General features: G+C 40.1%; 1 protein-coding gene across 1 annotated transcript in view; it reads left to right on the top strand.

Annotated features, from left to right (window-relative positions):
* Window positions 1-2,661: 2,661 nt before the first annotated feature.
* The window catches only part of STAG1 (stromal antigen 1), a 434,108-nt gene continuing 415,592 nt past the window's right edge, over window positions 2,662-21,177 (top strand). The window contains exon 1 of the mRNA XM_029214246.1: window positions 2,662-2,828. The gene's annotated coding sequence lies outside the window, so the exon portion shown is untranslated. The remainder of the gene's footprint in view (window positions 2,829-21,177) is intronic.

Here is a 21,177-nt window from a genome sequence, read left to right on the forward strand (position 1 = left end):
CGCCACCAGGGAGGAAGCCCTCAGCATGTGCTTCTTTAGACATCTAACCTATCAACCTGAATCTTCAAAGTGGGCCCGGTCTCATTTCAGATAATTTGAAACGAACAATGAGGTAGAAATTCCAAAGGGCACTAAAAAACTTGGACTAAGCAAATGTTTGTTCTATTGATACTTTATTCTCTATCCCAAATAATACTTAAGAACCCTTAGCACCTACCTACACTAGTTCCAGGTATTCTTTCTGACATTTTGTTCATACCTCTGACTTGAAGCTGTTAATGAAAACTGTGGTGTTTGAAAATCTTTGCCAAGAACTTTGGAATCTTGATTAAGAATTTCATGAAAGCAGAGGCTCCTGGGAAATGTGTGATTCTGCAACAAAGTTAACTTGTTATAGGACCTATTACTTTATCTTACCAAATAGCTAAAGCTTGAATGTATCTGAAATTACAATGCTATTAAGAGAAATCAGGAAACTTGAATAAGAAAGATGCATTACCTTAAATGTTGAATTTTGGGCTGGAGCTGAATTTTGGGCAAGAAAGCTGAATATGAGGAATGTTAGTTAAGAGGCAATCAGGAACAGATAGTAATATAAAGAGACTTTTGAAGAGAAAGGATAGTAGAGGAGAACAGAGAGCTAGGAGTTGAACTATGGATTGGACAAAAGAGGAGGCACTAGCCAAGGAATCAGAAGACCAGGAAACCAGGTAGGTTGTAGATCCCAGGAATTGTCTTAAAAAAGGGGGAAATAGGGTTTCAAGGAGGGTGTAGGATTGGGTGTGCCAAGAAAAAGAGGATGAGAAAATGGTTGTGACCTGAAAGTGTAAATTCAGTTTGTTGTTATCGGTTAGATTGATAAAAGCTAAGGAATAAGGTGGTAATGAAGGTGGGAGACTGCTTCTTTTGAGAAATGTGACAGTGAAAAGAAGGTTGATAGTATTGTAACTGGAGGGAGTAGTAGTACTGAAATTTTAAAAATGACCATGGAAACTGCTGAAAAACAGAAGCCAATGGCAAGATGTTGAAGATATAACCACCTAGGAAAGTGGTGGAAGGTGGAAATGGGAAGGGACGGCATACGTAGTCCAGGAAGAAAGACTAGCTTTGGAGAGAAGGGGAGAATGGGTTAATTTGGTGAGAATTTGAGAGGTCATGAACAGGGTGTGATTACAAATATTTTAATACGGAGAGAATATCAAACCGGAATTGGAATTCCATAGCTTTTATCCCTGGAAACTAGATGATTTTATCTATTAGTATGGATTGGGACTGGCACCTTAACAAGGAAAGCTTCAATAGTCCTTGGGGAGAATACGATAGGAAGTCAACCAAAGATGAGCGAAAAAAATTGTAAGTGGGAGTGCAGTCACAAATTCATACCAAGCAGGTAGAATTGTGACTTCCTCCAGTGAAAACCCACACACCTGTGACCCTTGGGAGAGAAATCAGAAATACGGGTAATCTACTGGAGGCTGGCCGTTAAGACTATTAAAAAAGAGTTGAGCGATTCTAAGGCAAGACAGAAATAGAGCTGGGTATAGTAACAGAGATTTAGTCATAAATGGGGCTGATGACCTGGGAGACTAAGGATTCACTTTTGTATTGAAAGTTGTGAGTGGGTGAAATGTAGAAGCCACGGCCACAGAGAGGCGGGTGGAGAGTAGGGAAAGGCGACATTCAGCGGCATATTTTGGTCATGATCTCACGTTAATCAACTTTCCCTTTTGGCAGCTAAAAGGCTAGGATTTTCACGTCCATGTCACAGCTACTGACAGTAGTCCTAGGCTGTGGAGGGTGAAATCTGATTCCAAAGCAGAGGCTATATTTTCCCAGTCTACCTACATTCTTTACTCACTAACTGGCCAATGCTGCCGCCTTATGCAAAGCCGGCACCACGGAAAGGATCTGCTTTACAGAGGCAGGGACGACGCCAATCGGCCTGCGGCGAGCAGTGTTGGGTCTAGATCGGCGGCGAGGGAGGTCCCAAACAGTTCTCGAAACCTTTACACCGGCGCCGGGGGAAGCGGCTCGTCAACAGTCAACAATAAATCGCTAGTACAATGCTAAACTCTGAGGTCCTCATCAAACCCAAGAGAGGCGGGAGCAGAGTTTCGTGCCGCCACCCCCTCGCGTTTCCGCAGAGCTCGTTCCGGGCGGGGGATGGGGGTAGCAGGAGCCGGGCGGGGCTGCGGGGAAGCGCCAGTCCCGCGACCCGGGGAGGGGCCTCGGTGGAGGGGCCGGGGGCGGGTTTCCCTCCCAGGTCTCGGAAAAGCTCCAAAAATGGCGGGCAGCAGCTCAGCTAGCGGGGCGCGCAAGCGCCGCCGCGGCCATCCTTCCGCCCGCCTCGGGCGGCCACGAGCAGTCCACAGGGCCCTCACGGAGAGGTATCCGCCGCTCGCGATTGGCTGAGCTGGGCCAGCGCTCCGTGCGGGGGCCGGGCCGCCACGCAGCGGCCACGTTTCCCGCCCCGCTGGCGCGCGTGCGCGTAATCCCCACAGGAAAGCGTTTGCGCGCGTCCCCGCCGCGGCCGCCAGCTCGCGCCTCAGCTCCCTCCCCTTTCCGGGCAGGTCCGTCCCGTCAGCGAGGCAGTAAGCACGGCGGCCAGCAGAGGGCGGTCCGGACCCAAGTCTGCAGCGGCGCCATTGGCGTGTGGAAAATGCCACCAGATGGCGGGTTAGGATTGCAGCTCCGTTGAAGGCGCGGCCCCCGCTCCCGAACCCCCGGCGACCACCCCGTAACAACCCCCCCACATCGGGAATAACACACCGGAGACTTTTGGGGGGAAACTAGGTCGACGGCCGGCTGCGCCCGGATGGGCAGCTGAGGTGAGTGCGGGCGGCGGCGACGGCAGCGGGGGGCGGGAAAGAGGGGGAATGCGGCGGCAGCGGCGCGGGGGCTGGAAGCGCCGATCCAAGATGGAGGCCGGGAGAGAGCGAGAGAGCGCGAGCGGGGAGCGGGCGGGCCGGGCGCGGGCCCCGCGCGGGGGAGGGAGGCCGCGCGGGCCTGTGCGGGGCGCGGCGGTCGCCGGCCGTCCGGGAGCCGGGGGGAACGACTGTGGGTGCGGCGGGCGCCCCGGAGCCCTGGTCGCTCCGCACCCCTCTCGCGGGCCCCGAAAATTGTGCCCCCGCCCGTTCAGGCACTACGGCGACGGGCGCGGAAGCCTTTGTGGCGCGCTCGGGCCCGCCGCCAAGCCCGCCCTCCGCCCCCCCCCGCCCCCCCCCCCCCCCGCCGCGGCCGGCCCCCCCCCCCCCCCCCCCGCGGGCCCCCCCCCCCCCCCCCCCCCCCCCCGCCTGGACTCTCGGGACTCGCCCGCGCCCGGCGGGGCCGGGCCGAGGCGGGCTGGTGCGAATGCCGCCCGCCGCCCTGCGTTTCTGCGGTGTTTTAGCGGCGGTGGCGGCGTCACATGACAACAAGCTCGCCTCGGCGGAGGGGCCGGGGGGTCGCTCGGCGTGGCGGCCGGCCCAGGTCTCTTCTCGGTGGGGTGGAGCGGGGGGCTGGCGCTTGGGGCAGAGGGGACGTCGAAGCCGGGCTTTCCCGCTATCTGCCCTCCCCGCCCCCGACGGAGGCCTCCTTGTGAAACGTGTCCAGGCTGGAGCACTGCCCCGCTAGTTTGCTAGCCCCCCAGGAGACGAGGCCAATAAAAGTTGTTTTCCCTCCTTTCTCGGGGTGGTGGTGGTGGTGAAGAGCTGGGAAACTGGAGTGCCTGGAGTTGGACCTGGGCCTCGATTGGAGAGTCCAAACGGGGTGCTTCTTGTGTGCTGTAGGGACTAAGAAATTTTCAGGTTTTAGGATTGTCACGTCACCCCTTCCACCAACATTTGAAATGTTATCGATTTTCTTCACATTGCAGAGAATCGTGTCCCGGGCGTATAAATCATGGGATGGTTTTGGACGCTTATAGACTCAAAACGATGCTGTTTGTATGTGACGACAGCGAATTATTTGCTGTTAAAGTCGATGTTAAGATGATGAATATATAGTTTATTCCTTCTCGTGGTTGTGACTAGAAAGGACTTTATTTTGCATCTCTTAGCAAACATAGTGTTTATGAAAGTATTTGACTAGGCATGAAGAAAGTTGTGTGATTTGTAACTTACGTGGAATTTGACTACACCTTTTAGATTTTCCTGTATCTTATTAAGAAAATTACAAATTCTGATGGTGAAGCACTTAGGAAAATACATATAACAGTGAAAATAAAAACAACCTGTGTATTGTATGATATATTGTACCACGTTCTCATATTTGTAACGTACGAAATGTTCAGGCTAAACAAATTTGCCCAAGGGGGGAAATAGTGAAAGATTTGGAAAGGTTGTTTACTTGCTTTGGATTTTTGAGAATAGTTATAACACAATTTGTTTGCTATCTAAATAAAGTACTAGAAAACCGACAAGCGTTTTGCTAAAGTTTTTTCATTACATTTCAAAATGTACATTGTTTTTTCAAATGGTCTACCCATGGTCATTTTTACAACCAAACTACTTTTGATTGGAAAATTTTCAGTATCCACTTTAGTTTTGACATTCTGACAAAGCCAAGGGGTATTTAAATAGATTTGAAATACGGGAAATTGTTATGTTACTAGGAATGCTTCCCCTGAAGACAGTATGCAGGTACTGTTGATTTGAATGACTCTTTTAAAGCCTTAAGGGGGCTGTGGTAGGGGAGAAGAGAGCCCTGGACTGAAGTTACTTTAAACATATCCTAGGTTTGTGATCTTTGGGGTGTCACTCTTCCAGCCTTTCTTTCCTCATCACTAAAATGAAGGTAATAAATTATATGGTAGTTGTATAACAAGCTGTGTGTGGAAAAGCCCTTCTTAATTATTAAAACTGTAAAAATTTATGTAATTTTATAGTTTTAATCTTTTTCCTTGATTCTGGATCTGTATATCTTCATAATCAGTGCTGTGAGGAGGTACAGTGCACTCTGGAGAAAAAGATGTCTCTTCCCCCTTTTTATCCTTTTCTGCTTTGTCCTGTGTTGATGGAGTGTATTAGTTTTCTTTTTATGTATAGCGAAGTACCACAAATTTACTAGCTTAAACAACACCCATTTATTAGCTCACAGTTTCTGTAGGTGAGAAATCTGGGTACTTTGGGCTCTCTTTTCATCATCTCACCAGGCTAAAATCAAGGTGTTAGCTGTGGCTGCAGTTCTCATCTGAGGCTCATGACCTTCTTCCATGCTCACTACTTGTTGGCAGAATTTCCTTGTGGCTGTATGACTGATGTTGCCATCTTCTTTCTAGCTGTTGGCCAAGGACCTTTCTCAGTTCCTTACCACATGTTCACGTAGGCATTTCACATCATGGCTGTTTGCTTTCATCCAGGCAAGCAGAAGTCAGTTGCTCTGGCTTCCTCTGTCTCTGTTGTTTGGACTCCCTTTTAAGACCCCTTTTTAAAGCTGATCTGATTTGGTCACACCCACTCAGGAAGATCTCCTTTTTGGTGAACTCAACTGATTAGGGAACTTAAATACATATGCAAAAATCTATTTGCCATGTAACAATCACAGGAGTGATGTTCCATTATATTTACAAGTCTCTCCCGCACTCAAGGGGAGGGTTATATACTAGGGTGTGGGTCATTGTGGGTTGTTAGAATTTTGCTTGCCATGGGGAAAGAAGTATCTTTACAGTTGCTTCTTTAGAATCTGGATGTACAAGAAGAGCACATAGGCAGAGCAGTGTAACCCCACCTGGTGAGTTTACTCATACAGGTTTTGTCTTCATGCTTTTTCCGTTTTGTATTTCATGGTACCTCAGTTGAAGTGCGTCCCTCTATAAAAGCATTTTATTGCATTTAGAGGAAATTAAAAATAAAAGTTATAAAGTTAAGTAAAAAGAAAAAAGGCAATAGAGATTATGTAATTCTCATTACTGCTTGATACTTATTGTTTCTCATTTTAGGGATGAGATTGAATCTCAGGGAAGTTAAGAAATTTAAATGCCTAAGATCACACTCTTATTAAGTGACAGGTAGATTCATAAACTCATTACACCAGACATTTGCTGTGGTGTGATTGGTCCAGCAACTTTTCAAGAAGGGATTATGAAAAAGAATAGTTATTTAAAATAGAGTAGGGATATTATTGGTGGACAAAGAGGGTAGCAGAAATTGGTCATGGTATGCGGGAGATTTAACAGTCCAAGAAGCAAAACACCTTCAAGAGGAGGCAATTAGGACAATTTTAGTTAAGAATAACAAGATTTAGAGACTATAACCAGGAGTTAAAATTGTTCGGGAGGTACAGCTTAATTTCTTAATAGAGAGGTGATATAGTAAGCGCTTGGAAAATCTTTGTTAGCTGAATTAAAATATGAATCTCTAGAATTTAGATGATTCTTGGTACTGTGACGCTCTGTAGGGAAAGGTAGGAAGCAGAGACCTAAGAGGATGCTCTTGCATAAGCCCAAGAAAGAGATGATTCTTGAGGTGGGAATTAGGATGTGTCTACAGAGAAGGAAGGATCAGTTTTCTGTCATTTTGGTAGTCAAGAGGATGGGATCCCAACTTCCTATGTTTTAGTGCTGAGAGAAACCTTGTCTTATTGACAAATGTGATTCTTTTTAAGTGAGCTTTAAGTAGGTCATAGACCAGTTTGTTTTATAGAATCCTTTTTGTTTCACTCCTTATTTCTTCTTTCAGGTTTCTTCTCCCTCTTCTAATTCTTTAAGCCAGTTAGTGCTTAAAGGACATCTCAATCCTGCCTTCTTTATAAGATACATCCTTAGTACTGTGGGCCTAAATGATGTACCAGTTAGTTGCCCAAATTTCTCTAAGGAGTTTTGCTGTAATTAAACAGCTCTAGAGATGGCTTTTAACTTGCTAGAAGCTCAAAGTTACAAAAACATTTTATGTTGTGACCCAGTACAAACACACAAACCATGGAAATAATGTCTAACCTTTATGTGGTACATGCTGATTTTTAAATTTTTTCTTTTGTTTAAATTAAGAATGCTGGTTGCAACTCACCTATGTGGTATCATGACTTACAGCAACCCACAGCCGAATTATAATCTCATTGGTAATTGGGAGAGTGCAAAGTAGAACCATAAGAAGAAATCATTTCACTTCTATCAGATTGGCAAACATTAAAAATTCTGATAATATAAAGTGTTAATGAGAATGTGGGGAAATTAGACTCCCACTTTTGGAGGGACATAGTCATTTTGCAAAAGAAAATGACTTGTAGTAAGTTGAAGAATACATGTACCATAAACCTAGCAATTATACTTACATCTTTATATTTCTGATGAGAGATATTCTTGTATGTTGGGGTAGGTGAACAAAAATATTTGCAGTAGCCAAATTTAGCAACAAAGTGCTCATCATTCTACCACAGGTTTTCAAACACCAGTGGTGGTTTTCAAATGTTGATGCCTAGGATAACCTCACTTGATCACAGTGTATTATCCTTTTTATGTTTAATATTTTGTTAGGGCTTGAGGATATTTCTTCATCAGGGATATTATTTTGTAGTTTTCTTTGGTTGTAATTTTTTTTTCAGGTTTCAGTATTAGGATTATGATGGCCTCATAAGATAAGCCGGGGAAGTGTTCCCTCTACTGACTGAAAGACTGTGCAATATTCCTTGACTGTTTGATAGAATTCATCAGTGATACCATTTGAACTTAAATTTTTTTTGTGTGTGTGGGAAGACTTTTGGTATATTCAAATTCAATTTTTTACTAGACATAGAGTTATTCAGATTTTGTTTCATCTTATGTTAGTTTTGTTGTATTTTTAAAGGAATTTGTTGACATTAGTTGTTTATATGATTCCCTTGTTATCCTTTGACTGCTTGTAGGATTTGTAGTGATATCTCTTTAATTTCTGGTGTTGTTAATGTGTTCTTTCTTTTTTTCTTGGCCAGTCTAATTCTTGGTTTATTTATTTGTATCTCTTTTCAAAAATAACATTGCTAATTTTCTCCATTTGTCTTTTCTCTCTCATTTGTTTCTGTTCTTTATAATTTTCTTTCCCCCATGTATTTTGCTTTTCTTTTTCTAGCTTCTTAAAGTGGTCATAGATTTCAGACATTTCTTGTTTTCTAATGTAAGCATTCAAAGCTATAGATTTTCCTCCAAGCACTGCAACATCCCACAGATTTTGATATTTTTATTATCTTTTAGTTTGAAATAGCTTCTGATTGCTTTGTGATTTCTTTGTTGACCCACGGATTATTTAAAAGCGTGTTGTTTAATTTTCATGTATTTGGGATTATTTTAGATATCTTGTTATTGATTTCCAACTTAATTTTATTTTGAGGTCTTGAGATATATTCTGTATGATTTTAATCTTTTTAAATGTACTGAACCTTGTTTTATGGTTCATCATATGGTTTATGTTGGTAAATGTACCTTTCACACTTGAAAGAATATTCTGCAGTTGTTGGGTGTACTATTCTGTAAATATCAATTAGATTAAAGTGCTTTGGTAGCATTTTTCAAATCATTTATGTCTCGGGTTTTGTTTTATTTGTTTTGTTTTTTTTAGTCTAGTTCTATTCAGTGGCTGAGAGGGATGTTAAAATATCCAACTATGACTGTGGAATTATCTGTTTCTCCCTTAATTCTGTTAATTTTTGCCTCATGTATTTTGAAGCTCTGTTATTAGGCACATACAATTTATGATTATTAGGTCTTTCTGATGAATTGGGCTTTATGAAATGTCCCTCTTTATCCCTGGTAATAGTCTTTGTCTTAAAATCTGCTTTTTCTGATATTAATATAGCCACTCCAACTTTCTTGAGCTTACTGTTTCTGTAATGTATTTTCTTCCATCCATTTACTTAAAACTCCTTTTTCCTTTATATTTACAATGTGCCTCTTGAAGGCAGCATATAGTTGGGTTTTGCATTTTTTATCCTTTCTGACAGTGTGGAAGTGGAATCTATCAGTTATAATAAACATTGATTATGTGCTAATGCCTGTCAAGAACTGTGAAAGTTCTGAGATTTTACCCTACTTGCAGGCTAAGTTAACCTGCTACAGTTTAATGGAGTCATGAGACTCCTTGGTCAGAGATGAAGAACAGTGCATTACAGCAAGAGCAGTAGCCACAGTTATTAGTGTCAGATCTTGGAGCCCCAGTTTGTACACGGTAGGGTGAAGATGTGACACTCGCACATGCATTGGGTTGTGTTAGAGGAGGGGAATCCCAAGCTTAGAGAAACTGGAATCTTTATAATGGGTTGTAAGCATACCTCTCCTTTTCTCTGAGGGAGATGCTATTTCTTTTTTCCAAGATTCTACAAATATACTTGAAAAGATTGGATCAAAGGCAGTTGGTGCCTCTGTTTTCCAGACAGGCAGAAAAACAAGAGACCCATGGAGAATTGTCTTTCAAAACTGCCCAGTGAATTTTCTCAATTTCCTCTATGTTATTAGCTTAGATTTTTCTTTTATTTCTTACATGGCCCCAACCTAACTTTCCAGCTCTGTCTCTGTGCTGTACTTCTCTGTGTAGGTTTTATGCTCTCACCAATTTGATTACATAGTTATATTCCCCGCCCCCCCACCCCATGTCTTTGTTCTGGGGTATAATGTGTGTGTAAGAAACACTCATTGAGTGTTTACTGTATACCAGTAAATATTTTACACTAACCCTGTGAGGAAATTGTTATTATTATGTTGCTGCTGTTTTACAGGTTAGATTAAACTTATTTAATCTTAAATTAACTAAATTAAGTTTATTAGATTTGCTTAAACCTCTCAAGTTTGTGATGAGGGAGGGACACATTGTAGAGAAGTTTTTGGAGTATTCTATTTCTTGATGTTAGTAGTAGTCACATGGAGTGTTCACTTGATAATTCTTTAAACTGTTATCTAGATTTTATGTATTATGCTGTATAATTGATATAGCTCACAAAGAAAGGAAAAACAGAAAAAACAAACACTGAGCTGTAGAATCTGTGTAAAATCTTTCCTGATAACTTCGGCCAACAGTTATCACTGTCTTTGTATTTTCATTTACTGCAAATGCATTATTGCATTTACTGTTGGCACCGTAAGATTTGGTAAGTGGTGGTGTTCATAAGGCACAGTATTTTGTAGACTGATTGTTGCAAGGCCAGACAACTAATAAATGAGAGAGCCAGGATTTAAATCCAGACTTACTTTCAGAACCCACACTCTAAATCTGTTAAAAGGGCATTTTTATCTCAGCCTTATTTATGCTTTTTGTAATCTTTTGAAGTTTATTTTACAGAGATTTGGTTTTCTTTTTCTATCATATAACAGTCATGAGGTCTTGAGTAGAACACTTAATTTCTAGAGGCCTCAGTTGTCTTATCTCTGTGATGGGAATCCAGTTAAAATTTTTTCAGCAAATATTAATATGAGTGCTTACTCCGTGACTAGTAGTGATATACAAAGTGGTTAAATACATAGACTTTGCTTTTAAACAGCTTCTGTTTTATGGGGAGAGATTAAAAACCGAAACCAAACCCCAAAGCAACAAAACAAATAGGGATACTACCCTGAAATGTTGTGAGGGCGTTAGGTTCAGGATACTTTGGAAGCATAAAGTGCAGAGGTAAGAGGACAAGCCCTTCTCCTTGTCAGGTCCCCCCAAATGATAGATTATTTTTAATGGGTCAGGAAGAGTTGGAAGAGTTTTTCAGGGCAGTCCTTTTATTTTCTAATTGAGATAACAATACTTAAGTATTACCTTTTTAGGCTCTTTGACAAGATTTCTCTTCATAATTGTTGAGTTGGTTTAAAGGTAGAGGTTTGAGACACCACTGCTTGTCTCCTCAATCTTAGGCAGAAAAAAAGTTTTATACATAGTCAAGCATGAACATGACCTGATTGTCTCTTTTGAGGTCCCTTATTCCCTCTGTTATTCTAAAGGTCTGTCGATTCTATTATATCATGTTATTATTTTTTCTTATCTCATTTAGAGTACTGAGAGGTAGGCTTTCTCTGTTCTCTAGTAGAGATAGTACAAGGTAGCATACGCGCAGAAATGCTTAGGACAGAATGCAAGATACAAAAGCTAAAGAATGTCTTAAGCTGTGTTCTGCTTTATTTTTAAAGCCTAAATTAACTTTCAGGAAGAAAATGCCTTACTTACCTTCTACTGTTACGGATAGTTAAAATGTTTGTACACAGATGAAGGAAGCATTATCACATGATTAAAGGCTAAGAAAGCCATTATATATTGTCCAAGAGAGTTCCTGACACCTGAGTTACACAGCCTATGTCAAATTCTAACTCATCTCCTTCCTAGGCATGTAAACTTGGGCAAATTCTTTAACCTCTCTAAATCTCAGTTTTCTCACCTGTATAATTGGAAGTAATAAAAGCATGTCTCGGGCTTCCCTGGTGGCACAGTGGTTGAGAGTCTGCCTGCCGATGCAGGGGACGCAGGTTCGTGCCCCGGTCCGGGAAGATCCCTCGTGCCGCGGAGAGGCTGGGCCCGTGAGCCATGGACGCTGAGCCTGCGCGTCCGGAGCCTGTGCTCCGCAACGGGAGAGGCCACAACGGTGAGAGGCCCGTGTACCGCAAAAAAAAAAAAAAAGAAAAAAAGAAGAAAAGAAAAAAAACCAAGCATGTCTCGTGGATTGCTGTGTCAGTTAAAAAGTTAACTCTTAACTCTTAGACTATGTTGCATTGTATATAAATCCAAAAGACATTCATCTTAAATTTAAAAGGTGAATAAAATTATAATCCAGATAAGTCATAAGATTACTTTCCAGAAGCAAAGAATTTTAATTAATTGGTTCTTATTAGCACATAAAGCTAGTTTAATAAACCATTAATGAGAGAGGTCAGAGGATGAGGTACTCAGGTTAATAGAGAGGTGAGAGTTATAGCCAGAGTTTTCCGCTTATTGTTAAACGTATTTTAAAAATCAGGCTCTTTCTTTAGAAAGTACTGTATCTTGGAAATCCATTGTAATGCTTCCTTGGTAATTGAGAAAATTTGAAGACTGTATCAGGATTTTTATTTATGAATATTAGCTTTGCATGTATAATTTTGCAAACAAAGAGACTTAGGAATGAATATTTACCAAAAGCAAAACATAATCTTGAAAGTTACCTCTTTAAGTTCCTAGACAAAGTAAGATGGTTAGATGGCTGCTTTTCCTCTCATAAAAATGGGGTAGAGAGACCAAAACCTGGGTTAATCTGAGTTTAAAAAAAAGTTTTGGATATTTAATATTTTATTTTATAAATGCAAAGAGAGTGTGATATAGGAGAGAGAAAACTAGTATAGGGCCAGTGACTTGAGTTTTAATTACAGCTTTACCACTAACTAGCTGTGTGCCTTTGAGTCACTACTTCTCTGAGCCTCAATTTCTTTGTTGTAAAATTAGTTTCCAAGATTCCTGTAAATTTTTTAGTCCATGTTGAAATAATCAGGAAATCAGTTCTGAATCAGGTAATGCAAAGTTTTTGATTTTAAAGACTTTAGTTTTGAAAAACCTAAGTGTGTTATCAGCAGGCCCTTTTGTCTCATCTTCCAACAGGTTATTAGAATAATTCATGCTTTCCCCTAGCTGATTAGTGTACAGGCCAAATACGTTAATATTTAGATAGTATTTATGGCTTTTGGTTCCAGCTATGGGTGTGTGTTTGCTTCTTTATTTGGTGAGAAAGAGATAGATTAGCAAGTGTCTTCATATAATTTTAGTCATTGTGAGTCATTCAAACATTTATTGAACATCTACAGTGAGCCGAGCACTGTGGGTATAAAAACATTAAAGCACAGTTCTTGTCTTCCTGATGTACAGAGAAGGCGATTCAAGACTCAGAACTTAGGTGTGATATAACCTTCTCCAAAAATCCTTTCCAGACAGCCTTATTGCCCCTTCCTCCCATCGTCTCTCCCTTTCTCAAGTCCAGGATTGATCTAAGGGCTCTTCCTTTGTGTTTTAGTGGTAGGCTGTGCCAGGGCTGCCACGACTGGTTAGGAATTGGTGGTGCTCTGCATAAAGGTGCCACGGCCAAGGGGCTAGGTGGGGGCTGAAATCCGGGTTTCATTCTGCTTGACCAACTGTCCATTTGCTTTTTCAGCATTTTCTAATTCGCCTGCCCAAAGGAGGCCTTTTCCCCCAGTTCTTGCAAAACAGCCTGTATATGGTAGTAGATATTTAACCTGTGCGTTAGTATACCATTAAGAATATTCTGTAGTGTGGTTTTTTTGGCAGATAAGTTTTATAGTACGTAATAAATGCCTTGAGGTGGTTTGTTGAAGTGAGCAAATGCTTCCTGAAGGAAAATTCTTATATAAGTTTTGAAAGAAAAGTGAAAGTTAGCCAAGCAAGAATGGGATGATGGAGATGGGAATGGCATTCCAGGTGAATATACAGGGACAATGTAGTGATGTAGTCTAGAACCCAGTGGTTCTTAAATTGTGCTCCCTGCGTCAGCAGTATTAACATTACCTGAGAACTTGTTAGAAATACAAGTTCTTGGTCCTCACCCCAGTCCAATTGAATCAGAAATTCTTGAGGTAGAGACCAGCAATTTGTGTTTTAACAGTGATTCTAATGCAGGCTGAAGTTTGAGAGCCACTACTCTAGCCCACTTCTTGAGGAAGCATTATTTGAGTGTGTGTGAAGAGCTTGGGGTTACCTATAGAGGAGTGATTAAAATTTAGAGCTGTAAGCAGTGACCAGAGTGCCTAGTGTGCCAAACTAGAGTTTGAACTTTGTCCTTAGGCTAGTGGCTGCACATTAGAATCACCTGGGAGCTTTAAAAATATACCAAAGAATGGGTGTGATCTACCCGAGACCAACTGACATCAAATCTCTGATTTTCTGATGCACAGAGGGTTCTGAAGTACATAACTGTCAGAACTTGGTTACTGATTTTAATAGTACACAGGTTTATTGAGAATGTGGCAAATACTATGTTGAGTAGCATGATAATAAACACAGCTATCTTATATAGGTATTACTCACATTTCACAGAGGAGGTAAAGTACCTTTTCCCATTACCTAGCTAGGAAGCGGTGGGTTTGAGTCCAGGTTTTTATAACTCTGAAGTCTAATCTCTTAAGCAACTTTTTTTTAAAACCTGGAGTTCATAAACTTAGATGGGAAAATAATATTTTCATTTTCCCTAACCTCTAAGTAAGATTTAGCGTTTTCTTCAACTTTGAATGTAGGCAATAAATCACCGTTGTATGAGCAATGCTGTAGCTTTGTTACCAATAGAAATCAGAAATATTTTCATATTAAATTACAGATGTTGCAGATCTGTATCTGCAGATACAGATATCTCAAAATATTTTTTATCCTAATCAGTGCTTTAAAATTGGGCTGTTAGACCCACCTCTAGATCTTTTATTTACTGTGTTAAAGAAGCACATACAATACTGTATCACAAGTTTTTTTGATATGTTGATAATTATATTTGAATATAATTAATAACAAATTCCTTTTCTAAGTATGGTAGCCTTTGCAGAGAGTGTTTAGTAGGGTAAGGTAGACAGGAAATAAAAAATTCATTTGTTTTGTTATCTTGTCGAATAGAGATCCTTAAAAAAGTCTCTCTTTCCTTCACCACTTCTCTTTTATTTGACTTGTTAAATAGACCAAAACCCAAGTTCTTTGTTACCTGTCAAAGTTATTAGATTAAAAACTACTTTAGGTTTAGAGTGCTTTTTTCCTAAGCACTTCTTAAAAAATTAGAGAAGATAAGCATTATCTCATCAGGCATTCTAACTATCCTGTAGTCTGTTACAGTGCTGTTTAATAGAACTTTCTGCAGTGATGGAAATGTTTTGTATATGTGCTATCCAGTATGGCAGCTGTTAACCATAATGATGCAAAGAAATAAAATAACAATAACATTAATAGTTAACAGTATTGGTAACATTAATAGTTAACAGTATTTCCTATATACTAGGCACTGTTTAAGCATTTTACATACATTAACTTAGGTGATCCTTACAACAACCCCATGAGGTGGGTAGTATTGTTAAGTCTTAGTTTACAGATGAGGAAACTGAGGCATGGAGAAGTTAAGTGATTTTCCAGAGTTCACATAGCTAGTAATTAGCAGAACTGGGATTCAGACCCTGGCAGTCTGGCTGCCTTTATGTTTCCTTTATAATATATTGCTTTACCACTTTCCTCAGGACCCCCCCGCCCCAAATGCATATACAGAATGCTGTCAGAAACAGTATATTAAAAAGGAATTTAAGATAAATCATTTTCTTCTAATTATTAAGTAAAAGTTGTGCAGTTTTCTATAAGTAGACTTGTATTTGTATTAGACGTATAGGTATTTTTAGTAACCAACACTGATATTGTTAAACAGTAATTTATATTTTTCCTGAATTTAATTTAAAGCTGGGTTCAGAAATTGAATATTCATATGGTTATTTTGTTTACTGAAGCTAATTGAAGTATAATTCTGAAGTCTTTTTATGATAACTTGGCTTTGGTTAACAGATATTTTGCTTTCCTCAGTCAACATACATATATGAATGACTAACCTGTGTTACACCTAGTATGGTATGTTATGTTCCTGGAGGCCTGGAAGGGGAGAGGTATCTCCTAGGTACAAAATTACATTCTTACTGTATTCAGGGCAAGCTGGTGGTAGAGTGATATTAAAAGGGGCAAGAGAACTGTCATTTTTCAGTTATCTGTATAGGTGTTGTGCTTGGTGCTTTTCATACAAAGCTATCAGTTATTGAATACAGGTTGTTTATCACACCCATCCAAGTGCTTTAGATTCATTACATATGTCACTTAATCTGCACCCAGTGCTTCAGGGAACATGATGATGACAAAGATACTTTATGGATGAGGGCTTTGTTAGTCTCTTCCTCTCCCCTCCACTCTCCTCCCTCCACTTCAAGGGAATGATCATAAATATAGGTGGGAAATGAGAGGGGGGTGGAGTTGAAGTTATTGATACCAACTTATCTAGTACTTAAGGTTCTCGAGTTAATAAATTTGTTCGTTTCATTTTGCCTAGATGCTCGAAATAAGGTAGACAAGGTATTTGTCCTCATGTGAGAGACAGTCAATAATCAGGTAAACAAAATAACTGTACACTGTGTTAAAAGCTGTAAAGGGAATAAGTGAGGTACTGTGATGGGTAATGGTGAGATGCATAAACAGAGTCAGGAAAGGCATCTTCGAGGATGTTAAATTTAAGCTGAGCTTGCACATAACCTGGCAAGAATGGTTCAGGCACAAGGAAGAGCAAAGGCAAAATCTCTATAGCAGAAATGGCTGTGGTATTTTAGGGACTGAAAGGTCGTTATGGAGGGAGCATAATGCAGGAAGAATATAGTGGCTTCACCTGAGGTTAGAGGGGTAGGGCAGAATCTGGATTACATAGGATACGTTTGGGTGAGCAAGGCTCTAAGGAGCACAGATTTTATTATAAGTAAAATGAGAAACCATTGGAGAGTTTTAAGCAGAGAAATGTTTAAAAAACATCCCTCTAGCTCGGTGATTCTCATCTGTGGGTTATATTTTGCTTCCAAGGGGACATTTGGCAATCTGCAGACTTTTTCATTTGCCACAGCTGGGGGTGATGGTGTATGCTACTGGCATTAATGGGTAGAGATCAGGGATATGGCTAAATATTCTGCAGTAGTACAGGACAGGCTCCCTCCAGCAAAGTATTTTTGGCCCAAAATGTCAAAGGTGCCAAGGTTGCGACACCTCTAGCTGAGGTGTGAATGTTGGATTGTGCTGGGGGTGGAATGGAAGAGGGGAGGGTTGGGTCGTTGCAGTGTTCAGGTGATGGTGCCTGGGCTATGGTTGCCATAGAGGTAATAATGAGAAGTGTGATCCTTTATGTGTTTTGGAAATGACAAGTCAAGAATGATCTCCAGGTTTCTAACTTTAATAACTGAGTGAATGGTGGTGCCATCCTAAGATGGCAAAGAGCAAGAATGAAGGGTTCTAATTTTTAAAATCTTAATTTCATGGAACCTGAGTTGCCGTTAAGATACGACACAGCACTATTTTATGTACAATAAGAAGGAACATGCTGTATGCCTGTGCAGTCTATAATTGGTCATACCAGCCACTCATTGTTTTGAAATCTTTTATCCCCAGAGACTTGACAGTTTCTTCTGTCTTTATTTGCATTGCTTGGCATGTGATAGGCTATCCTTTGGCATGTATCTCAGTAACAAAGCATAATACAGCTTCATCTACTTGTGGCTGTTCTCATATCCCATAAATCACTTTATCGTTGCTTTGCGAGAAAACATGGAATTGGGATTATTACTAGCAATAATGAAATTTGATTTGCTGATCTCAATTTTTGTACCTTTGTACACAGTAACTTTTCAGTGTCAAGACATTTTAAAGGTAGTTAAACTCAACATGCATGAAACTAACAATGCAGATAACACAGTTTATGACAAGGTTATGTATGAACAATGACAGCTAAGTTTAATTACTGTCCAGCACAATTATAAAATGCGATAGATTGTGAGATGCATCTTTACCTCAGAAATGGGGGAAAATGTGTATATTAGAGTGGGTAAAATACAGTAGATGGTGAGAAGCATCCCATACCAGCCCATTAAACGTATGATATGGGTTGAAATGGATTGATAGCACTACTGATGGTCCTAGTGTTAATAGTATAAATGGTTTCTGTGTATGGAAGCTCACCTTTTAAAGATCACTGGCAGGTGAGAATTTGCATTTGCAACGAGCTGTTTAGACAGTGGTAGAATTTGTTGAAAGAATGGATACAGAGGGTGACAAGTAAATAGTTCTTAGGCAATATTGTAGAAGCTAAGTGATGAAATTAAAGCAGTGAAACTCCATGTGTTTGTGTGTTGTGAGGCTGTATGCCAGTACTAGCAGCACAGTTTTACAGAGTTAGAGGTATAGGCAAATACGTCTTAATTTTGGCTAGAGAACCTAGCTGCCGTTCTTTTCACATTGCACTGTAATTTCTAGTTTAACTTACATGAGCTTTGGAAAACAGTTTGCTAAGTTTTGCTGCATCATATTAAGAGAACAGTAACCATCACCGAAAACAGATACTGAAAGTTTATTAACCAAAACAAAGTTCCTGTGTGTATAAATGATGTGTGCATATGTATGTTAGTAATGTTTCTTTGACATGCAAAAACCAAATCTCTTACTACCACCACGAAAACAGCTGTGGATCTTTAGTCCAAACCGTAGCCAGGCATCTCAGAAACATCAGGTATTCCTGTGAGGTGTGATAGTGATTCCCCCCCAACCCCCAGCTAATAACCATATTGGTTAAGTTGCAAATACCCTACTATGACTTTATCTTACTTGTTTGGCACTTAATTAAATACTGTTTGTATTGTGATAAACTGTGATAATTCACATGTGGGTTTCTTTTCTATACTATGAAGTGTCTTCAGGTTAGGAACATGTTCCATAGCAGCAGAGCAAGCACATTGCTGGGCAAAATAATAGACACTCAATAAATGATACTTAAATTCAACCAAATTAAATAATTTAGATTCATATCATATACTAAGCTTGATTGTTATACTTTAAACCTTTTTATTAGAGATTATTTCATTACAGCTTCAGATGTGCTGAAAACATCATTCTTTGCTGAGATTAATGCCTTTACTATGCTGTTTGTTCCTAAATCTTTTCAGCCACCTTTTCCCTGTTGACTTTGTTACTCCATTCACTCATTACATATTGTTACTGACCAGTTTTACTTTAAGGTCAAGCTAGACAGAGCTTGGAAATAGAAAATAATTCTTTTGTCATATGACCTCACTTTAAACAGATAAACACACACTATTAAAGGGTGGTATACTGATGTATGGGGTGAGCGATTTGCTTACAGTAAGATTTTTGGTAAAGGTTCATTGATTCACTAAGAAATTTGGAAACTTCCTTAGTTAAATCAAAATATCATTGGAAAAAAAATCTTTGGATTTACATAGAAATGTTGAGGAACATATAAATTTGCAATTATAATACTTTAAGCATTTGACCTTTTCCATTTGGAACCTTTCTAGTTCCTCTAAAAAAGGAAATTTGAATTGTTAGGCAGGAGCATTCCATTTTCTAAACTAATAAGAAAAAATGGTACTTTGCTGTAAAAGACCTATTCATGAATTTCTGCATATGTTGTTCAATTTTTTGATTTCTTTTTGAACATAGACATTGACAGTTTCTTTTCAGTCTTACAGAGCCTTCTAGTCCTTTGACACCTCTTTTGTCCCCTTCCTGCCTTAATTTTCTTAAGTAGCTTGGAACCTTATGTAACTTTTGGAATATGCTGAGCTGCTTTGCACTTTTGTCTCTTCATTGCATCTGTCTAACCCATACTCAGCCACAGATCAGTTAATCTTTTTCATTTCTGTGTACCTGGCTCTGACCTGCTGAGCACATCTGGAGAAAACCTTAACTTTGCAGACTGGAGCCACTAAATATCCATGCTCACCAATCTTAATTGGACCCTCAACATTACCCAGTAATTCTTCTTTTTTCCTAGTTAGTTCTTTTTCATTTCTCATAGCAGTTATTTAAAAATTTCTACTCTCCTGTAGCCCCCTTAACCACTTACCCTCTCTTTCTCAGTAGACGACCTTATCTATTCATTGATAAACTTGGATTTAATTACTATTTTATTTTTGGAAGATGTTGAAATGATTGAAACGAGGCTAGGATAGAGATTACTCTGACATTTGCTATGCCCAACCCTTGAAGGCATACAGCAAACTAAGAAATTTTAGAACAAAATTTGAAATACATATCTGTAATAATTTTGGTTGAATCTACTGTGGGCTAATTTTAGTATAAAATCACTTTTCCAGTTATACTTACATTCTTGGAGTAGTCTTATGTTTTGAAATTTAAGATTAAAAGACATTCTTCTGTTTTGTGTTAAAGGTTCCAAATATGCCAGCTTTTAAAATTGCCATATAACATGTTAATACATAAAGTACACTGCTTGTAAGTTTGATGAATTTTTACCATGTAACCACCTCCCAGATCAAGATCTAAAACATTTCTAGCACCCCCAGAAGGTTCTCTTCTCAGTTATTTCTCCCTCCCCTCCCCCAACCTATTCCAGCTTTTGTAGCCATCAGTTACTTGTACTTTGGCTTCTTTTGCTCAACGTGATGTTTGTGGGGTTCATCCGTATTGTGGCATGTACCCACAGTTCCTTTTTTATTGCTATGTAGTATTCTCTCTATGAATATACCAAAACGTATATCCTTTTTTTTTTGTGCATGGACAATTGGGTTCTTTTCAGTTTGGGGCTGTTATGATAAAGCTACTGTGAACAATCTTGTACAAGTCTCTTGGTGAACATATGCTCTTATTTCTTTGGATACATATACCTAGAGTGGAATTGCTGGGTCATAGTATACTTCTCAGTACCTCTTTTGTAATGGAACCAAATAATTAACTTCACCCCCGTCTATCTATAAGTGATTTCATTTCTTTTGGTAAAGAATACAAAAAGAGGGCTTCCCTGGTGACGCAGTGGTTGAGAGTCTGCCTGCTAGTGCGGGAGACACAGGTTCAAGCCCCGGTCTGGGAGGATCCCACATGCTGCGGAGCAACTAGGCCCGTGAGCCACAACTACTGAGCCTGCGCGTCTGGAGCCTGTGCTCTGCAACAAAAGAGGCCATGCGCACTGCGATGAAGAGTGGCCCCCGCTTGCCACAACTGGAGGAAGCCCTCGCACAGAAACGAAGACCCAACACAGAAAAAATAAATAAAATAAATTAATAAACTCCTACCCCCAACATCTTCTAAAAAAAAAAAAATACAAAAAGAGCATTAGGTTTTCTAACAAGATTTTAATAGAAGGCACTTCCTTGTTTTTATTAACATATAAAATTAAAATTCTTCATTTGGTTCCAAATGGAACTGTTTCTGTCAGTACTTGCTTCAATATTGTTTATAAGTCTTTAATTTATTTATTTTTGGCTGCATTGGGTCTTCATTGCTGCACGCGGGCTTTCTCTAGTTGTAGCGAGTGGGGGCTACTTCTCGTTGCGCTGTGCGTACTTCTCATTGCAGTGGCTTCTCTTTCTGCAGAGCATGGGCTTTTGGTGCACAGGCTTCTGTGGTTGTGGCACATGGGCTCAGTAGTTGTGGCTCGTGGGCTCTAGAGTGCAGGCTTAGTAGTTGTGGCACATGGGCTTAGTTGCTCCACGGCATGTGAGATCTTCCTGGACCAGGGCTCGAACCCATGTCCCCTGCATTGGCA

This window comes from Monodon monoceros, unplaced genomic scaffold, assembly GCF_005190385.1.
Source record: "Monodon monoceros isolate NGI ecotype Baffin Bay Population unplaced genomic scaffold, NGI_Narwhal_1 Super_Scaffold_11, whole genome shotgun sequence".
Taxonomy (NCBI): domain Eukaryota; kingdom Metazoa; phylum Chordata; class Mammalia; order Artiodactyla; family Monodontidae; genus Monodon; species Monodon monoceros.